The sequence below is a fragment of the Amphiprion ocellaris genome, chromosome 13, assembly GCF_022539595.1.
Source record: "Amphiprion ocellaris isolate individual 3 ecotype Okinawa chromosome 13, ASM2253959v1, whole genome shotgun sequence".
In the NCBI taxonomy this organism is placed as follows: Eukaryota; Metazoa; Chordata; class Actinopteri; family Pomacentridae; genus Amphiprion; species Amphiprion ocellaris.
In genome coordinates, this window is record NC_072778.1 from 9,282,915 (window position 1) to 9,301,311 (window position 18,397).

The following is an 18,397-nucleotide window of genomic DNA, read 5'->3' on the forward strand; positions in this document are numbered from 1 at the left end:
ATTATTTAGTAGAATGAAAACCACACTACTAAACCATACTGACGATATATACATAAGAAAAGGCCATATGGGTCATTTAGCTCTTGTTACTCATGAAAAAGATGGTTATTATGTGAAGCGTGAAAAGAAGCTTTGATAAGGATAGTCTGATATTCTGTGAGGCCTCCATGCGTCACTGGTAGGAGCTATTCTGTCGTCTTCAGCAATCAAATCACAAGCTGTACCGAAAACAAAGATTGTACGTAACAAAAGCCTGAGCGGATGATCACACAATAATAATCAATCTTTGTGGAAACCTGTGATGCATGTTGGCCTGGATAATGACTTTCTGTGACAACTTCAGTAGACCATGAGAACAGCTCGGCTACTGTGTGTTGTGTACAACAAACCTACAGGTGGATTCATGATCGCTGGCTCCATTTTACCTCCTCTCAAATGTGTTGTGATTATTTGGTGTTAGTGTAATTCAGAGACTGTGTTAGATCAAAAAAAAATCACAACAGAAACTTTTTCATTGTGAACTGCCATTTAAATGAAGTGAATTCTCCTCCCACCAAGTTTAGTTAGAATAGAATAGAATAGAATAGAATAGAATAGAATAGAATAGAATAGAATAGAATAGAATAGAATAGAATAGAGGTACTTCATTAATTCCAGAGGCAAAACTCGGTTATTATAGCAGAAAGAGTATACAATTACCACCACCATAAATACAGCTAAATAAGCAAGCATGTGCAGTAAATAAAAATAAATAATAAGAAAAATATAAACATGAATATCAAATGCAAAAAACCCCAAACAAACAAACAATCAAAAAACAGGATAAGTGTGCTCCTGAGCATTGATGGAGGAAAATATGAAGCCTTAATTAAGAAACTGGGTCATTAAAGAGACTTTAGCTTTTAGTTTTCCTTATTTTTTCCTCTGTCTTTATCATTTCCCTTTTTGTATTAATGAAAACCAGGACTGTGGTAGATTTTAAAAAACACAAATAAACAAACAAATAAACTATCAAAATAGGAAGTACAATTTCCAAAAAAAAAAAACCCACTCTATAAGAGTAATGAAAGATAAAATACAAAAATATCATAAATAAATCTGAGGAATCAGTAATGTACTAACAATTAAGGCTTCAAACTCTGAAGTCTTAATTAAGAAAGTAGGTTATTAAAGAGAATTTATCTTTTAGTTCTTACTTTTCCTCTGTCTTCATCGTTCCCCTCACTGTATTAACTGAAATAAGGGACTGCGGTTCACCCTCCAGAACAGTAGGGGGAAGTAGAGTTACCTTACATGCCAATGACGGGAAAAAACATGGAAACATGGGAAGAAGGAATTAAGCGCGGTCCATTTAAACCTGATGCTGGATAAGTCGTCACGTGTTTAGCGTTTATCTGGGCTACAGAAAAAAAAAAAAAAACAGTTCGTTTGAAAACACTTACAGTTGTTCCGAAGGTTTCTTAACAGTCTCTCAAGAGTCTTTCACACACCTGGGTGAGAAAATATCCTATCCTCAAACCTACCTGCCTGCTACCTGCACGGGAAACGCAGGTGAGCTGCTGCACATTGCAAAGCAAACCCGCAGTGCTGGGTGGTTTTACAGTGACTTCATGGACTGAATGATTTATTTCTGTTCCCCCTGGTGCTCCAAAACTCTCATATCAGCCGTGGCCTGGATGAACACTCCCAACCAGAAGCTGAGGTTCTCTGTGGACACCTCTGTGGACTCCTTTGCAGCCTCCCTCTTCTGAGACACTCATCTGAGTAAGTTACTGCTTCTTGTGTTTAAAATTTGACGTCTTTAGCTCTGTGCAGTTGGTTTTTGTGTGCATAGATGTACCAGATTGTGGTGAATATCGTGCAGGCCCTATTTTCTGCTCTGATAAATAATAATAATAATAAATTTTATTTATAAAGCGCTTTTCCAAAAACTCAAAGACGCTGAAAAACAACATATAGTGCAGGGCTATTCAATTAAAAATTCACTGGGGCCGGATTTTCAGATTAAGAACATGAGCTGGGCCGGATGTTTTTAGCAGACACTGAGCAAAGTTAAACATTTAAAATAAACACAAACAGATAACAAAGACACTGGATGTTTATAAACGTATTGCCACATCCAAAAGGACATAAACATAATAGAAGAGCAGTACTTAAACTAAACCTGTGCTGAAATACTGCTTCTTTAAATTTTACATTTCAAACACAACTTCAACACGTTTTGATAGGTAAATATAAGCACAGGTTAAGGTGCATATGAACATAAAAACTAAGTGCCGATTAGAAACACCATCTTTTGTTTTGGTTACATCTGAAAGTGCATTAAAAAGTAACTTGGTTAACAGTAACTTTTCAGAACTTGAGACATTTTTCTTCTTTTGAAATAACAAAAAACAGAGTTTGTCCCTGTCCATATTTGGTCTCATCTGAGACAGTCGCATCTTCAGTGCATATAATCAAAAAAAAATAAACAGTAGGCACAGTGATAGTTACTATCCCTTTGAAACGAAATAAAGCTGACATCAAAGTGCATAATAAAGTGATACTAAGTGAAATAACTGTCAAAACAAAATGTCTTTCCTAAATATTAAACTTCTAATAAGTGAACAGAAAATAGTCACATAAATACATAAAACTACCTTTAGTGTCTGCTACAGCACGCTGCTTTGTTGCACTTACCATGTCTCGAAGACATCTGTGGCGAGAATGTTTGACGTGTCAGACCTGTTTGATAGCAGATGCCACACTCATCTTAACTTGATCGTCCGTTAAAACTTCATCCACGACAGCCAACATGCAGTCCTTCACAGTTTCTGAGTCTGTGAACGGCCTCTTTTTCGTGGCCCTTTCCTGAGCTGTGCAGGTCCGCTTCATTGTAGTACAGCTCCGGTTGTAAGATGCAGTCAAACTGAATTATAGCCGCTCTCTCATGACATCCCTCGGGAAAGTTTGTCCGAAACGCAGCATGTTTTTCAATGTGGTGTCTTCGGACATGATAATCTTTCAGCGCTGCAACGCACTTGTTGCAGAGTAAACGCATTGGTTTGGTTCGGACTTGGGGGTAAATAAATAAATACTTGTCAGTCCACGCAGGATTAAACCGACGGTTTTCCTCGCCGATTTGTCGTTTCAGGATAGAAAAAGACATGCTGCTATTTTCGCCTGTATAGAACTGCTAATGTTAACTTTTCAAACGCGTCTCCTCAACACAATGCATTGTGGGTTAGTTGCTAGGTTACGGCAAGTGTTGCATTCAATGTTCGCAATAATGTTGGAATTTTTGTAAGAACTTGTCGTCTCGAGGGTTGCTTTCGGGACGCATGTGGCCCGCGGGCCGCTAGTTGAATAGGGCTGCTTTAGATGGTTGGAAAGAGGTCATTGGGGGGTGGGCCAGTTGTGAGGGGCCCGCGGGCCGGATGTGGCCCGCGGGCCGCCAATTGAATAGGCCCGATATAGTGCAATAGAATTCAATGGCACCTCAAACTGCAGCCTCCAGAATGATCATACGGTTGAATCAGCTTCTCCCAAACAAAGACAGATCACTATAACCTTCTTGGATTTTTATTGCAGGACTGTCTATTATAAACACATTCCCTCCTGGCACAGGCTGCCCTTTTGCATTTATCTCCTTGTAATTTCGGTTTCAAACTCCTCATGACCTTTGTAACACACAGGAAAAGGTTGTCACGTTCATATTCCCCACATTGGGCTTTTGTGTCCTCTACGTCCTCATCATTATCATAATTACAGTGCTGTAGTTCATGCTGCTACTCTACTCAGCCAGATCCATTGCCAAGCTTATATCCAGTCTAGTCATTTGCTTATTATCAGAGCTACACTTTGTCAATCGTCTGCTCCCATCGTAGATATCTGATGTGAATAGTTATTTGCTCCCGTTGCTTGGCCTGCTGCTGCATATAATCTAGATTGCTGGGTTTAAATGTATTCAGCTCAGTTGGTGTATTTTCTGCAGGGGTTGGAGATGCTTTGTTGGTGAATGCTCAAAAGCAATAGGTAGCCATAAGCTTGCAAATGATATGATTGCTCATGGCTGGCACCAGACTCTGTGTATATAACCCAGTTTCTTCTGTGCGAAGTTGGACCGGGCTTGTGGGGAGTGATGAGGCTTGAAGCCAAATATCTTTGTATTCACATAAATAATTTCTCTTTCCTTTGAGCCAACTGACTGGAATTCACTCACTTTATTCACCTTTCTCTTTTTCTCCCTTGCTACCTCATTACACTTCCTAAAATATCCAGCTTTTTGGATTTCATCATTAGCTTCTCACGGGTCCCCTGAGTGTAATTCTGCTGCAGCAGTGGAAGGCGTGACCTCTCACCTGTCTACCTAAACATATCATCTTCACGGCTCCCAGCAGAGCACCTGCCACTGTGGGCGGGCGCGCTACCGCATCGGCGGGGATTTCATCATCCCAGTTCATTCTCTGTGCATCAAAGAAATCTCACAGGGATGAGGTTGTGTATTTGTGTCTATCTACTAGCTTACCTGTGTGTCTGTGGTGTTTTGTGAGTGTGGGAGTTTACCTGTGCTGTTGGCTTTCCCTCGGGGGAGAAATTTGGCAGTCATGTCTGGTTCAGTCAAGCTGGACTATAAAGAGCTCATGCACCCATGTCCTTTTGTCGTTTAGAAGTTAGTTCAGGTGAATCAGGCAGAGAGGGTAAGTATGTAAACATGCTGTAATTTGGCTACAGTTGGCTCTTTTAGTTTAGATCATTTTAAATCACACAACTTTGTTTTAGGGACTGACAGCTAGACTAAATAAGTTATTGTATCACATTTTTGCATTTTACACTCTAAAAAGTCAGTCAATATTAAATTTGAAAAACTAAATTGCAAAATAATCATAGTCATTATTAGGAGAAATAATGCTACCAGTAGCTTTTGTAAACCTTTCAACCATGTGTCCTTGTTTTTATTTGCAATGGCATTTAACCTTGGACCTTGAGTTTAGATAGAAACTACTCAGAGGCCATAATGAACACACTGCTCACACTGTTTGTTTGGAGACCCTTTTGTAAAAAGAAAAAAAAAAGTCAGAATAGTGGTTTTATTGTTGTTTCTGTCAATATTTATATGTGTTAATTTGGGCCACCCAGTGTATTTTACTTAGCTTTTAAAGCTTCATGTTACTGCCCCAATACTTCACCTATTTAACTAGAACACTGTGGCCTCATTAAAACATGCTTTTTCTTGTTTGTCATCCCATCATTAGGAGGTTTTATTTGGGGCATCCTAGCAGCTCACTTTTTTAGCTGTACTCATCAAAACTGGCAAAAATGGGTGTCTATTCTCTGAACAGTGGATCTCTGGTTCAGTTTCCAGCCAGGGATCATCTAATGCCTGTCATTCCCCTGGTCCCTCTCCCTGTAGTCATCCTCAAAACTCAGGCAAAAAGTACTCAAAAATAAGTCTTAAAAAAAGAGGGGAAATAGCTCAAAAGGTGATCATAGAAAGAACATTATGTTCCTGTATCTCCTCTGTTGCAAAATGCATTGCAAAGATACACCGTTTTCAAAACATTAGGATAGCTTATAAACGGAGGATACATCCACATGAAGCATCAAGGTGTCAGTATGACACACTCACAAACCAGGAGCCTCTATTGCTAACTGCTACTTTAAAACAGGGAAACAACATCACGCACGAGCGGAGACACCAGTTACAGTAATCTCGCCAGATAACCCGTGACCATGAAATGACCTCCTGACTGTTCTGTGCATTGTGCTGTAAATTGCCGATGCTTATCTGTGTGGAAACGTGGCTGGAGACGTGGATTTTCCCCTTTGAATGTTACGTGTTATCTAGTGTTACTCCTTTAAAATGAAGACAACTGTTTGTCCCGTGACCTCCACATATGACACACACTCCGTTATTATGTCCCCAAACTGCGCCTTCGTAGATTCAGCATTTCTGGATGAAGCAACACCTTGTCCTACTGTTTTGCTTTGTGTGCTTTAAATACACTGTGTCCTTGAGGAAAAAAACAAAAAAATGTGTTGGAGCATAAGTTGCAAAACAGTTTATGGAGCATCTGGATGCTGTGCAGCAATAACTCACAGCTGTGTAATGGATCTAGGTAAAGCCCTGAAATGTGTATAGTTATTTTAAGAATAGGTTGAATAATAATAGTTTTTATTTTTAAAAATCCTGACATTTGATGTCAGTATGTCTAATGTATTTTTGGCTTGTGGACTTGTGTCCTTTTTCCATAATGCTGCGTTTTTTGGTAGTCTTTTGAGATCATCTTTGCAAAGATAAACTGTAAATGTGATGAGTGTCTGATGTGGTTGACAGTACCCCTGTAAATGTAGTGAACAGTCACCTATAACCCCACAAGGAGGACGTGCAATAGGTAAAGAAAGGAAAATACACAGGAATACACATTAGTTGGGCAGACTTATCAATTTTTAAGCAGTTGTAATGTCATGTAATCCAATACAACAGCTGTTACCTGTTGATCGAGGTGTCAGTTCAAATATAACACCATGTAGCACAGCAGCACTACAAGCTACAGCCTTTAAAAATGTTTTAAAGGTTTATCAGCATCCCTTTGGACACCAAATAAAGTTCTAAAGTTTTAGAAGGTGGTGTTGCAGACTTGTGTTGTGGATTGCATTAGACTGTATGGATGTCCTTATGTATAATACCTACATTAAAGTGACCTTGCAGCAATTTTAACTACACTGACATGCAGCATCTATATATAAATATCAGTATCAGTCAACATGGAAATGGAATAAAAAACAGTTAAGTATGATAACATTATGGCTATATCTCATATTATGCACTGTTATATACTGCTACTATAATATCATCATCATGCTTTATCTATATTTTGTTATTGTTTTGCCCACAAATATTAAACGATTTAACATATACTATATTGTTCAAAAGTTTGGGGTCACTTAGAAATGTCCTTATTTTTGAGAGAAAAGCACTATTTTTTCAATGAGCATAACATTATTTTTCATCAGAAATACAGTCTAGACGTTTTTGATGTGGTAAATGACTATTCTAGCTGGAAACGGCTGATTTTTAACAGAATATCTACATAGAGGTACAGAGGAACATTTCCAGCAACCATCACTAGTGTGTTCTAATGGCACATTGTGTTAGCTAATGGTGTTGAAAGGTTAATTGATGATTAGAAAGAAAAGTGATGTTGCCACAGCTACTCATTGCAGTTTTAATATGGATGTATTATTGCTGGGAAAACACATGAGCTCATTGTGGTCATGAGCTCCATCTTCACCAGCATGCTGCCATCTAGTGGCCTCTGTGTGACTCTCAGCCCAGCACATCTATTTTGCACTCCAAATACCAGATTTCAGACAAATTGGATTCATAATGTATGGCTTACATTACACGCTGTTTATATCATATCTGCGGAACCCTTGCAGTAAATCTATTCTGTAATATCTCCCAGTCCTCTGTGTGACATTGCCAATAAGATGGCGAATTGGCGATATGATGTATGAGTGGCCACGGTGAATGTATTGTTTTAACCAAAAGGGCAGCAGCTGCAGTCACAGAGTTGTGGCATGGAAAGTGGAAATCTGACCTATTGGTTTAGAGCAGATAAAAACACATCCCCCCTGACCTTTCCACTTCATTACCTGCCATGATGCCTCCTAAATTGAGGAGAATACAGTGCTGCTGTCATGTCAGAAGCAACCAGGCTCCTGTCGTGTTGTTTTTTCTTCTCTCTTTTTTTTCTGTCTTGGTGTGAAAGTCAGATATTATGGTTGACTTTGATGCTTCCTGTGAAACCACCATGCTGTCAAAAAAGGCATTTGCAGGAAACGATAATGGTAACTGCATATTTTAAAGTAAATATTAAGTATGTTTAGTGTTTTAACTGTAAATTCTCAAGATGGAATCAAATATTTCAGGAACGTTTTACTACAGAAGAGTAAAAATGCATTATCTCACCATATCAAATGAGAAAATGCTATTATTTCTGTGTGTTGCTAAAGTGTGCTGTTATTTGGTGAATAATCTACTGCACTCTCACTGTAATTTACTACAAATTCCATTTTTTTCCCCAAATCTGAATACTAAATTACATTAATAAAGAAAGATCCTTTTTTAGGAAGATGAATTAGCTGTTTTAATTGATTGAATTATCTTTGGCGACCTCTGCTGGTTAATGTGGATGACATGACTGTAAGACAGTTTCTCTGATGGTGCTGCAGTGACAAAAATATAACAAACATCCCTGGAAAACCACAACTTCATACTTTATTCAACAAACTTGAGTTTTCTCGCTATTCTCTGGAGGAAGAGCTCCATAATGCACCGATCAGAATTTGAAGCTATAATATTCTAAAATGGCAAATGGCAGAATGAAACTGAATATTACAAACTGTTTTGGTAAGTTATATTAGTAAGTCAAACCATTTTCCAGTAAATCATGTAGAATATCATCAAAAACAAGACTCAAACTTAGACTTATGTGACTTTATTAATCCCTGAAGGGAAATGAAGTTGTTACAGCATGGATATTCAATAAAGGGATAAACAATAAGACAACACAGAATATTAGGGTATAACGTGAAGGTAAAATAAGATAAAATTAAATTTAAAAAATGAAATATATATATATATATATATATATATATATATATATATATATATATATATATATATATATAAAGATCAACGGAATATACAAGCATGACAGAATGTGCTTAGATGTGCAAATGGCATTAAAAGGTGCAGATAAATTTACAGAATATGTAACAAAAGTGTTGTGTTAAGTCAGTGTAGCATAAACGCATGTGGTTTCCTTGCACAAATCAAACTGTGATTCCATAATTAACACATAAATATGATCAAATATAGAAATGTCAATAAAATCTGTAAAACCAATGGCCTCAGGCCAGTGCTGCAATATAAATCTGATATGAATAATGGATTAAAACACTCCAATCTTTTCTTTTTAACACTTTCTTTTATCCAACGAACTGCTGCTTAGTTTTACTTTAACAATTAAAACGAATAAATTTAAGAAGGAATAATCACTCTTCAGTTGAACTACTTACTTCTTGTGTATATACAGACTCACATGTAGACTTAGTTTTGTTGTAGGAAGCACCCAGCCGAATAAGTTTGCTGCAAAAGTCACCACTGACCAAAATCCCCACCTGATTTTTAAAGAAACGTCATTTTATTGAGAGGCTTGCACAGATTACTATTATGCAGAACTAAACAAACAGCATTAGATCTCACGGCGGTGTAAAACATTGTATGTCGTACAGTATATGACAGCAACAAATAAGAGCAACCCATGCCTATAACCTAGTACAAAGGATCAATGTGAGCCAGCAAAACATCTCCTGCAGAGAGACATAAACCTTTAGCTGTGGTCTACAATATGTGGCTGCTACAACCATTCAGCTTCAAGCCATTCCTGGTCCTAGATGTGTGTGTGGCTTCCGTTTCAGTAATGACAGTATGGTGACGCCTTCCAGCAGGGATTACCACACCGTGTGCTCTGGCTCACCCACCGTGCGTGGTAATGAAGGAGAGCTGAGGCGCAGGTCGCTTTCCACCAGAGTTTACACGGCAGACGACTGTTCCGAACGTGACTGTATTACCTGAGATTAAAACTGTCTGAGAGACACACACATACAGAGAGAAGGAAGGGGTGGGAGGGTTGCTTGACTCCATGCACTCGTTCCTTTGGCCTGCTTGCGCGATTTAACAGCAGATCGCTGGCTAATGGGGCAGGAAATCAAAGGAAATCTATGACAAAATGGGCTGTTTTAAAGTCTCACAGTGTTTAGAGGGTCGTAGGTGGATGAAAACCTGCACCCAAAGCTTGCAGTGAAGTTAATTGCTAGCAAAAACTGCACCAAAAACTTAAATCATTACAATTAGAAACGTAAGAGCTAGACCAGGGCTGTCAAACTCATTTTAATTCAGGGGCCACACACAGCCCAATTTGGTCTCAAGTGGGCTGGACCAGTAAAATCTTAGCATAATAATCCCTTTGTTTTAGCTCAAAAAAGTACATTCTGAAACTGTTCACCTTTAATGAACCATCTTTTTACAAAACATTATGAATGACCTGAAATTTCTTTAGAAAAATAAGTGCAATTTCAACAATATTATGCCTCAGTTCATTGTTTACACATTACAACTTACAGACAGAACATTTAGTTTCAGGCATCTGGACTGAACGATACAGTATTTTATTTTATGATCAAAACAACTTGTCAAAATCTAGAAATTATTTTAAATTTACAGTTTTACAGATTTACAATTTGCACTTAACACTCTGTAATTTTTACACAAATCCTCCTGCAGGCCAGATTGGACCCTCTGGCGGGCCAGTTTTGGCCCATGGACCGTATGTTTGACACTCCTAGACGAAGGCTCAAGGCATTTTGGTAGATAAGACACAGGACCTCAAAAATTTAATTATAAAGACCTACGTCCCATCTGAATTTGGTTCCTGAGCAGATATTTAGCAAATGCATATGATATATGGTGACATCTTTCAACAATACAGTCTAAGCATTGCTTGCATGAATGAATAAGAGCTTGTAGGATGTTACCTTTCACTGCAAATGCTGAGCATTAGCATGCATGCATCAGGGCTCAGGTGTGTTAGCGTTTCATGTCTGAATACCTGGAACTTGGCAAAGAAATCAGTCCTGTGTGACTTTATCTTTAAGGGGTAGTCTGCACGGTTATTGTTTTTCATGTTGGAGACGTCTTTGATGCAAACTGATTATTACTGCTGTGGTTTTGAACTGAATTTACCCAGAGATCAGGCGGTAAGCAAACAATGAGTCAAGAGTGAGCTGCTTTGGATTTTCAGTCGCTGCAGTTGGAGCTGCTGTAGGTGTCATTCCTCTCTGCTTTAGATTATTCAAAACAATTTAAAAACATAGTGTTTGTTGCTTTTTTTCAGGATTTCATATTGAGACCAGGCTTGTTTAGAACAGCAGCCATTATTGTGCGACAACACAGAATGATCACAGCGAGTTTTTGACTATCGCGTTATATTTTGTGGAAATGTTGCATTACCTTAGTGTTAACTGTTAAAGGTAGACCGAGATTCCAGCAGCTCTGCTCCCCTTCAGGTCTCTGCGGATGTTCAGATCCTGTGGAGATCAGGCAGAGACAGCAGATCTTAGAAAGATCAATACTCCTCAGTGGATTTCCTATATCAACCACACTGAAATCCTACCATCTGTGACATATAGGTTGAGTGTATAAGTCACTGCTGGGTGCGATCCAATCCAATAAGTCGCTCTCCATACCGTCTGTTCTTGTTGGGTTGGAAATGCTGTAGGCTGGTAGAGGTGGATAAGCGGAGACACCATGTAGCTTCACCAGGTGGAGCGTTCTTTTCTTGGATTTCCTTCTAGATTGGTCATTTCTAGATGTAATTTGCTATCCTGTTTGAGAAATATACCAACATACACGGCAGGAGGTGCAGCAGGAAGTAACGATCATGAAGGTGGTTGAACATAAGAGCCTAGTCTCACCCTCTCTTTGTCTCTATGTGTGGGTGGTGAGTGGCTATATGTGGGTTATATGGTGTGGTTCTATAAATCAGCCAGGGGGAGCCTCCCTGCTGGGCAGCTGGAATGTGGTGAAGGCAGGTTATTATGTAGATTGTAAAGTGGTTAAGTAGCTGCAGATGCCACTGCCATGTCTGCACTGTAAATACGACGCTGCAACCGTTAGCATAGCATAATATACTGCAAACCGTCAAACAAGATAAACTGGATCTACCCAATCACCGGCAATTTATATCTTCTATAATATCAACTTTGTCACCATCATGAGATCACCAGCTAACTAATGGCTCCAGGAAATAACTGCATCTGTGCAAAGATCTCTACTTATTTAATTGTTTCACACTGACACACTCAACTTTAAGGTGGCGTATGCGATATTAATACAGTGTCTGAGCAGTGGGACATGCTAGTCAGCTAAATATCAACAATCTTTCTCTAGAATCATAGAGTCCACCTTCAAAGATTTTGTCCTTGAATATTAAGTCACAATTTTTTTTCAATTTTGAAAAAACAAGAACATGTCGTATTTACGATTATACAGTGAGTAACTAAAAATAATCGCTTTCAACATACAGTGTGAATTTCATGTTTTGTATAAATCATAAGAACATGCACATGATGGAAAAAAATTCAATACGAAAATTTTATCTTCATAGAAATGCACAAATATTGCAATTAAATGACATCAGCTGTGTCAAATAGCAGGAGCAAAACAGAAAAATAAAGCGTAAATGCACACCGAAGGCCTTAAATCAGTGATAACACAAGAGACAATGAAGGAAGTAATCAATAATTCTGTTATTAGCTCAAACAATGGGGATATCTAGGTTTTCATTTCAGTTTTCTGTGGATTACATCTGTCCTCACATAGTAGTTGCTTGTTTCAAACAGCTGCTCAAGAATAAACCTGACGTGTTCTTTTGACCAGTGTTTTGTGTAGATATGGGGAAAGTGAGTGCCAGAAAAAAGAAAAAAAAAAGCTTATGTTTGCACCAGGGAAAACTGAAACATGCAACATCTGGCTTTAATAAAAGGGTAAGCCAAAGACATATTTTTACGAGGAGTAAACGTTTTACACTTCAGCCAACACCAGAGAGACTTCCATTGGCTTCTATGACGGAGGCTTCTATGCCTTGCTGTCAACTGATGCACTGGTTGCTCTGAGTTATGGGCTGGTCTCTGTAACCACAAGCTGCTGCTGGCAGAGTGGCCTCCAACAGCAACAGGGCCTGGAAGTAGTGGACAAAAAGACGTGTTGATCTCAAGCCGTGTGCCATAAAATAAAAACACAGTGAATTACATCATTTGCAAAAGTGATAAATTGAGTGTTTCTGGGTGATTTGAAAACAAAGGCAGACGTTTGTTTTTCTCTCCTTTAGATGTGACCCTGTGTGGAGACTGTCAGACTACAAGATCACTCGGCTCGCTGAGACTTTAATTAAACGCAAAGACAGTGGATTGACAATTATTGTTTGATTTATTTGAAGAGTAGTGTGCAGTTTTTAAAAGAAGACTCTTTAAAAGAAGCTCAGAAATGAGCTTTCTTCACAGCTCTGCATTGACAGTAAATTTGATTTTAATAGGGTTTTTCTGAAGCTTGTAAAAAGACAGAAATGGGCTCGAGTTTCTTTCTGTAGCCTGTGATTAAAACAGGAAAAGATAACAGCATGTATAAGTGTTAGTCTACCTAGAAATACAAATTTGAAAATTTTAGATTTATTCTTTTACTGCTTTTGATTTTTGAATGTGTTTAAGCCTTCGATTAACAGGTGGCAATTGTTATAGCTTATCCATATAGTTGCACATTTTTGGATTTTATTTGGGTAGTTTGCAAAGGTAATTGTACAGGATTCTGCAGAAACTGTGACTCAAGTTTCTTACTATATATTTTTTAAAATATAAACTCTTGACTGCAAGATGCAAGCAAGCACATCTGAGGCTATTTGGATTTATGTGCCACTGTAATGCCATGTTATAGTTAAAAATTAAAACAGAATTTAAATTATTAATATCAATTTTCCAACACAAAAGTTGTAGGTGTGTTTGGTTTCATCAAATATGAAAATGAAGACCTCCACAGTCAAAAGTACTTCCTTGAGTGAAGATAAGTTGCAGTCATATTGTCATGGCAGTGTAAATGCTAAATAAGTTTAATTTAAACAAGTTTTTAAAGCTTAGAACACATTTTAGTCAAATAGTTGACAAGTTCATATGTATGGAAAAGATGTATAGTCAGAACTTTAACATAGATTTTAAAGGCAAGGTAGCAGACGGTAAGGCTAATCATTAAATATTTCTGTTGAAGTGTAACATCAGAGACACAGTTTCATTTTGTATAATCTAAATCATGTGGATGTCCATATTCCTTCCTCATTCCGTCCATAACTTCATCACATGAAAGCCCAGAGGCTTTATTTGGGAAACTGACTGACCTCCAGCTTTGAACTGAATGTGGCACGAGGGGAATAAATGATGATGTACAGCCTCTGCCTAAGTGGACCTCTCCATAACACTGTGCATTTTATGGTCAAAGATGCCATGTTTGTACAGCTGGAAAGTCAAATCTGCCTGTGGAGTGTGACATTAACTCTGCAGGCAATTTGGCATTATGTGTCCACTAGCGCTGGCCTCACAAAAAACGTGCACTTTAGATTGTTGTGTGTGTAGATTTCCGCATTGTTTGTATGTTTTGCATGATTTAATGGGATTATTTGGAGACGGGCTGAAAAAACGTACCAACTATTTAATCATACTTAAGTTAGCACTTCTGAATTACTGCCATAAAGAAACATCTTAATGTATGTTTGCTACTGTAATGTTAAAACTGGCTGTTATCCAGTCCTAGTTTTTTCATTTTTCCCCCAGATAAGACAATATGGGCAGCAGGGATTTCAGTCGGGCCACTAAGCTCACATGAAGTGATAACAGAGTGAAGTCAGATGCTGCACACTTTCCAAAATTTCCACTGCATCTTTGAATTCGCCCTGCGTGTGAAGATAGAACGACACGAAATGGAAAAAAACAACAAAAAAACCCCACTAAAGCAAACACAAGTGCTCAAGTGTAATTTTCTATGTGAAGTTGGAGCCTGGGAAACTATTCTGCCAGGCTGCTCCTCAGACACAGACTCCGGGTGGCTGACAGCGGTGAACAGAGGTAAACGTCAATTAAGACGTTACAGTAGATGACAGGCCTAAAGAAAACAGTGCTGAGAGATGCCATCTGGGGCAGACTGTGTAAACTGAAGGTGTCTGAACATGATGCTTCAGATAAGGCTAAAATGTTAGCAGCTTTAGACTTGTCAGATTAACATGAAGAGGCATGAGGAAGACTTTAGGTGGCTGGTGTTGTGGTGTGCCTGCAGCCTGCCTAGTTATGATTTTTTTGTATTTTCTACACATCTGATAGTTGCTTTGTTTTCACTGAAATATATATATATATATATATATATATATATATATATATATATATATATATATATATATATATATATATATATATATATATATATATATATATATTTTTTTTTTTTTTTTTTTAAACTTGCATAAATTTGTGATGTATTTCATGTTGCCTACATGTAACCCAGTGCAGGTTTAATGGTGTTTTGAGCAGTTTGCTATGTCAACTATGGTTAGCCTTAATGCTAGTGCAGTTAAATGAAGAGCAGCTCTTTGTCTACACTAGACACACAAACATATCAAAGAGCAGCAGCAGCATTACTGACACGATAAAGAGTGAAATGTTTTGGACTGAGAGAGTGAGATGCCTTAGAGACACCTATGAAGGTTGATGAAGGGTTCAGCGCTTCCCTCCAATGATGCCAATTGAGCTTGAGTTTTACATTACACACAAAACACCACTTCTCATGCTGCATGTGGCAAAATATACACAAAAACTCCAGGTAAACTGCATTTTTTAAAAGATTTTTGTTCAACTCATACAGGGCATTTCATCTATCAAATTCATTGAGGATTCTCTCCTGATGGATTATTGTTTTCCTCCACTATTTCAAGGTCCATGAGAGCTGCGCTACTGATCTTTTCAGCATGCTTAATGTGTAGAAATTGATTTGTAAAGAAAACATCTCAGATGTGTGTTTTGTTTTCATCCTTTTTTAATAGAACTTCAGAGAGCAGGAAGTGTGTGCGTCATGAAATTCGCCCTGGTTATCTGCTTTCACACGCTCTGGCCAGCCGCCTGCCCTCAAACTGCACCGAAGCCCCCACTGTGAGAGGGGCTGATGCACAACTTAGAATGCACAACTCATACACATACATGTAGGTCCACATATGAACACTCAACAAACCTGCACCACACACCAGCACTGAGCAGCTCCTTAGTGCACCTACTATCAAGCACGCAGACATGAATGAAATGAAAGCCTGGAGCAAAAACACGTGTTTCTTTCATTTTGTAGTTTTGGAAACGAACATGAAAGTTGAAGTGAATCAAATCGAATGCTATAATTTCTTTTTCACAGTTTTGCTCAGAAAACACCGGCTCTGTCAGGTGGATTTGAAGCTGCTGTGTGGTTTTGTTTTTCCTTTTAGAACTGGGATGAGATGGACGGCACTGCATTTAGTTATGGGGAGCTTCTCCTCAGGCCTTAGGTGAGGGTGAGAATGTGTGAGGTCACACCATGTGACCTTTAGCTGAAGCCGCTGGGCCGCCATTGGTTCAGAGCCAAACCCTCAACCCCCCACCTCAACACAGCAGCCCTCTCTGCTGGACTTATGGACAAAACTAGTTGTGTGTTGCTCCTATCTATCTCCTGTGCAGCCATTATCCTGCAGTTGTTCTGAGGCAGCACACAAAAGGAGTTAGATCTCGCTGAAAACTGCACATAAAGTTGCTTTTTTAAAAAATTTGTATGCTTATTTTGTAAAATCTAAACCTAAATATGCAGATTGTGCAGAACTAATCACAGACCATCTATCTTACCTAACCTGTGGACAAATGTGGCTTCAAGAGGCTGAATCCTGCTGTCCATTTAGAGTCCTGCTGTGATTTAGTTTGGCTCAGTTGCCTCATTTCCTACTTGAAAAAAAATAAACTATTGATCAGAACCACCCTGCATGCTCTGAAACATCCGGAATCTGTGTTCATTATCTTAACCTATATCCCACCTCCCACGATTCCTGCTGCGTCTTATTATAAAAACAACAAAAAAGTGCAACTCTACACATTCAAAGAAGTTGAAAAGAAAAATGCTTGATTTATAAAATTACATGCATTTTTTTCCTTTGTTAAATCCATGCATTACCTATATCTGAAATTGACACCACTTCTAAAATACCTATTCAGTGCAGGCTTGGGTTAATTTCGGCAGATAAAGGTGAAACTGTCCTCAACTGGTTTATTAAAATTAAAACTAATCCAGGTGAAAAGTACATATTCCAGGTAACTTCTGGGGGGAAAACAACTTTCAGAATATTCAACAAACATACATCAGTAGAGACTCAGCGTGAAATCAGAAAACATTCCCCCTGCTTATATTACATGCAGCATTATTACCAAACCATGTCATGTCTCTTCTAGACCCGCCGCTGCATGAATATTGGAAGCCTGTTAATTATTTAGATTGGAGGTGTAACGATACATGTGTGAATGTTTGCACTTCCTAGCTGTTTTTTTTTTTTTTTTTTTTTAACTTTTTTTTTTAGTTCGAATTCCCAGCGGAATAGAGGTGAAAGCTGCCGACGCGCCGTGTCTCATCACATTGGATGTTTTTAATCAGCTGGCGGAACAAATCTCACATCAAGATGTACTAGTGTGTTTTAGGCAGCAGGAGCAGGAATTTGCTTCTAAACAGAGACGGAGAATCACATCTTTGTCGAAACATGAACTACATGCTAATAAACTTTATTATGTATATTCCACGGGCGTTCTTATTCCCAGTTACGCATGGAGCGCACGCCGTTTTTCCACTTTGAAAAGAGTTTGGTTTGACGCATAAATGACTCCGCAGTGTCTGGATTTAGAATATTAATTTAAGAATAAAAACGTGAGGAGAATGTAAGCAGCCACGGTGCAAACTGAAAGCCTGTTTGGAGGAGATTTCTCTACAAAAAAAAGACTATCAATTAAACGCAACTGTGCATGCAGCCACAGCTTAAAGACACATATGTTGTCTTTCATGAAACTTTAATAAGCTCTTACCTTAGAAGAATGGAAGAAGGAGGGGAGAGGGAAGAGCTCTGCAGTCCTGAGCGGCGTGTCAGCCAAATGAACAATTTCCCAGTGAAGCCTCCTCTCCTCAGGTCACCCACTGTTCACATGGCGATTGTGTGGATGTGTATTGAGGCTACAGACTTGTGTATTCGCTTAGGCTTATCCCCCTGTCAGCTGATTATTGCCCCGCGTTACCAACTCCATCAAAAGGTGACACTTGTCCTCCAAAAAAAAAAAAAAAAAAAAAAAAATCTAATTGTGGAGAGTTGAGGAGTTCACGCTGCTGGATGTGCGCACACGGAAGAATGCTCCTCTTTTTGTTTGTTATTTGGCACTTTTGTAAAAACAACATTTGGAGTAACTATGATTTATTTCTCCTCATAATAATCCCCCTTGAGAGGTGACCCATAAGCCTCCATCCAGCATGACATCAGATCCCAAATCAGCTCGTTTGCTTTATACTTTTAACAGAATATTCTAGTGGATTTTTGAAGGATTCGTGCAACCTCGTGGATATTTTAAAGCTAGGTGTAAATTTTATGTGTGACATCTCTGCCTCCCCAGACTCTGGTCTATTTCTCCGGCTCTTTCTGCGGGACGTGTCGCGGTGTTTTCCTCCCCCGGTATCTGCGCTTCGCCTGCAGCCACGAAGCTGTACCCGTCC

The 18,397-nt window shown here is 38.7% G+C and overlaps 1 long non-coding RNA gene across 1 annotated transcript; it reads left to right on the forward strand.

Annotated features, from left to right (window-relative positions):
* The first annotated feature begins 1,374 nt into the window (after positions 1-1,374).
* Positions 1,375-17,959, forward strand: LOC118469579 (uncharacterized). The gene is made up of 3 exons (XR_004846484.2): positions 1,375-1,551; positions 1,666-1,764; positions 17,226-17,959. It is a non-coding gene; the product is annotated as an uncharacterized LOC118469579 (long non-coding RNA).
* Positions 17,960-18,397: the final 438 nt, after the last annotated feature.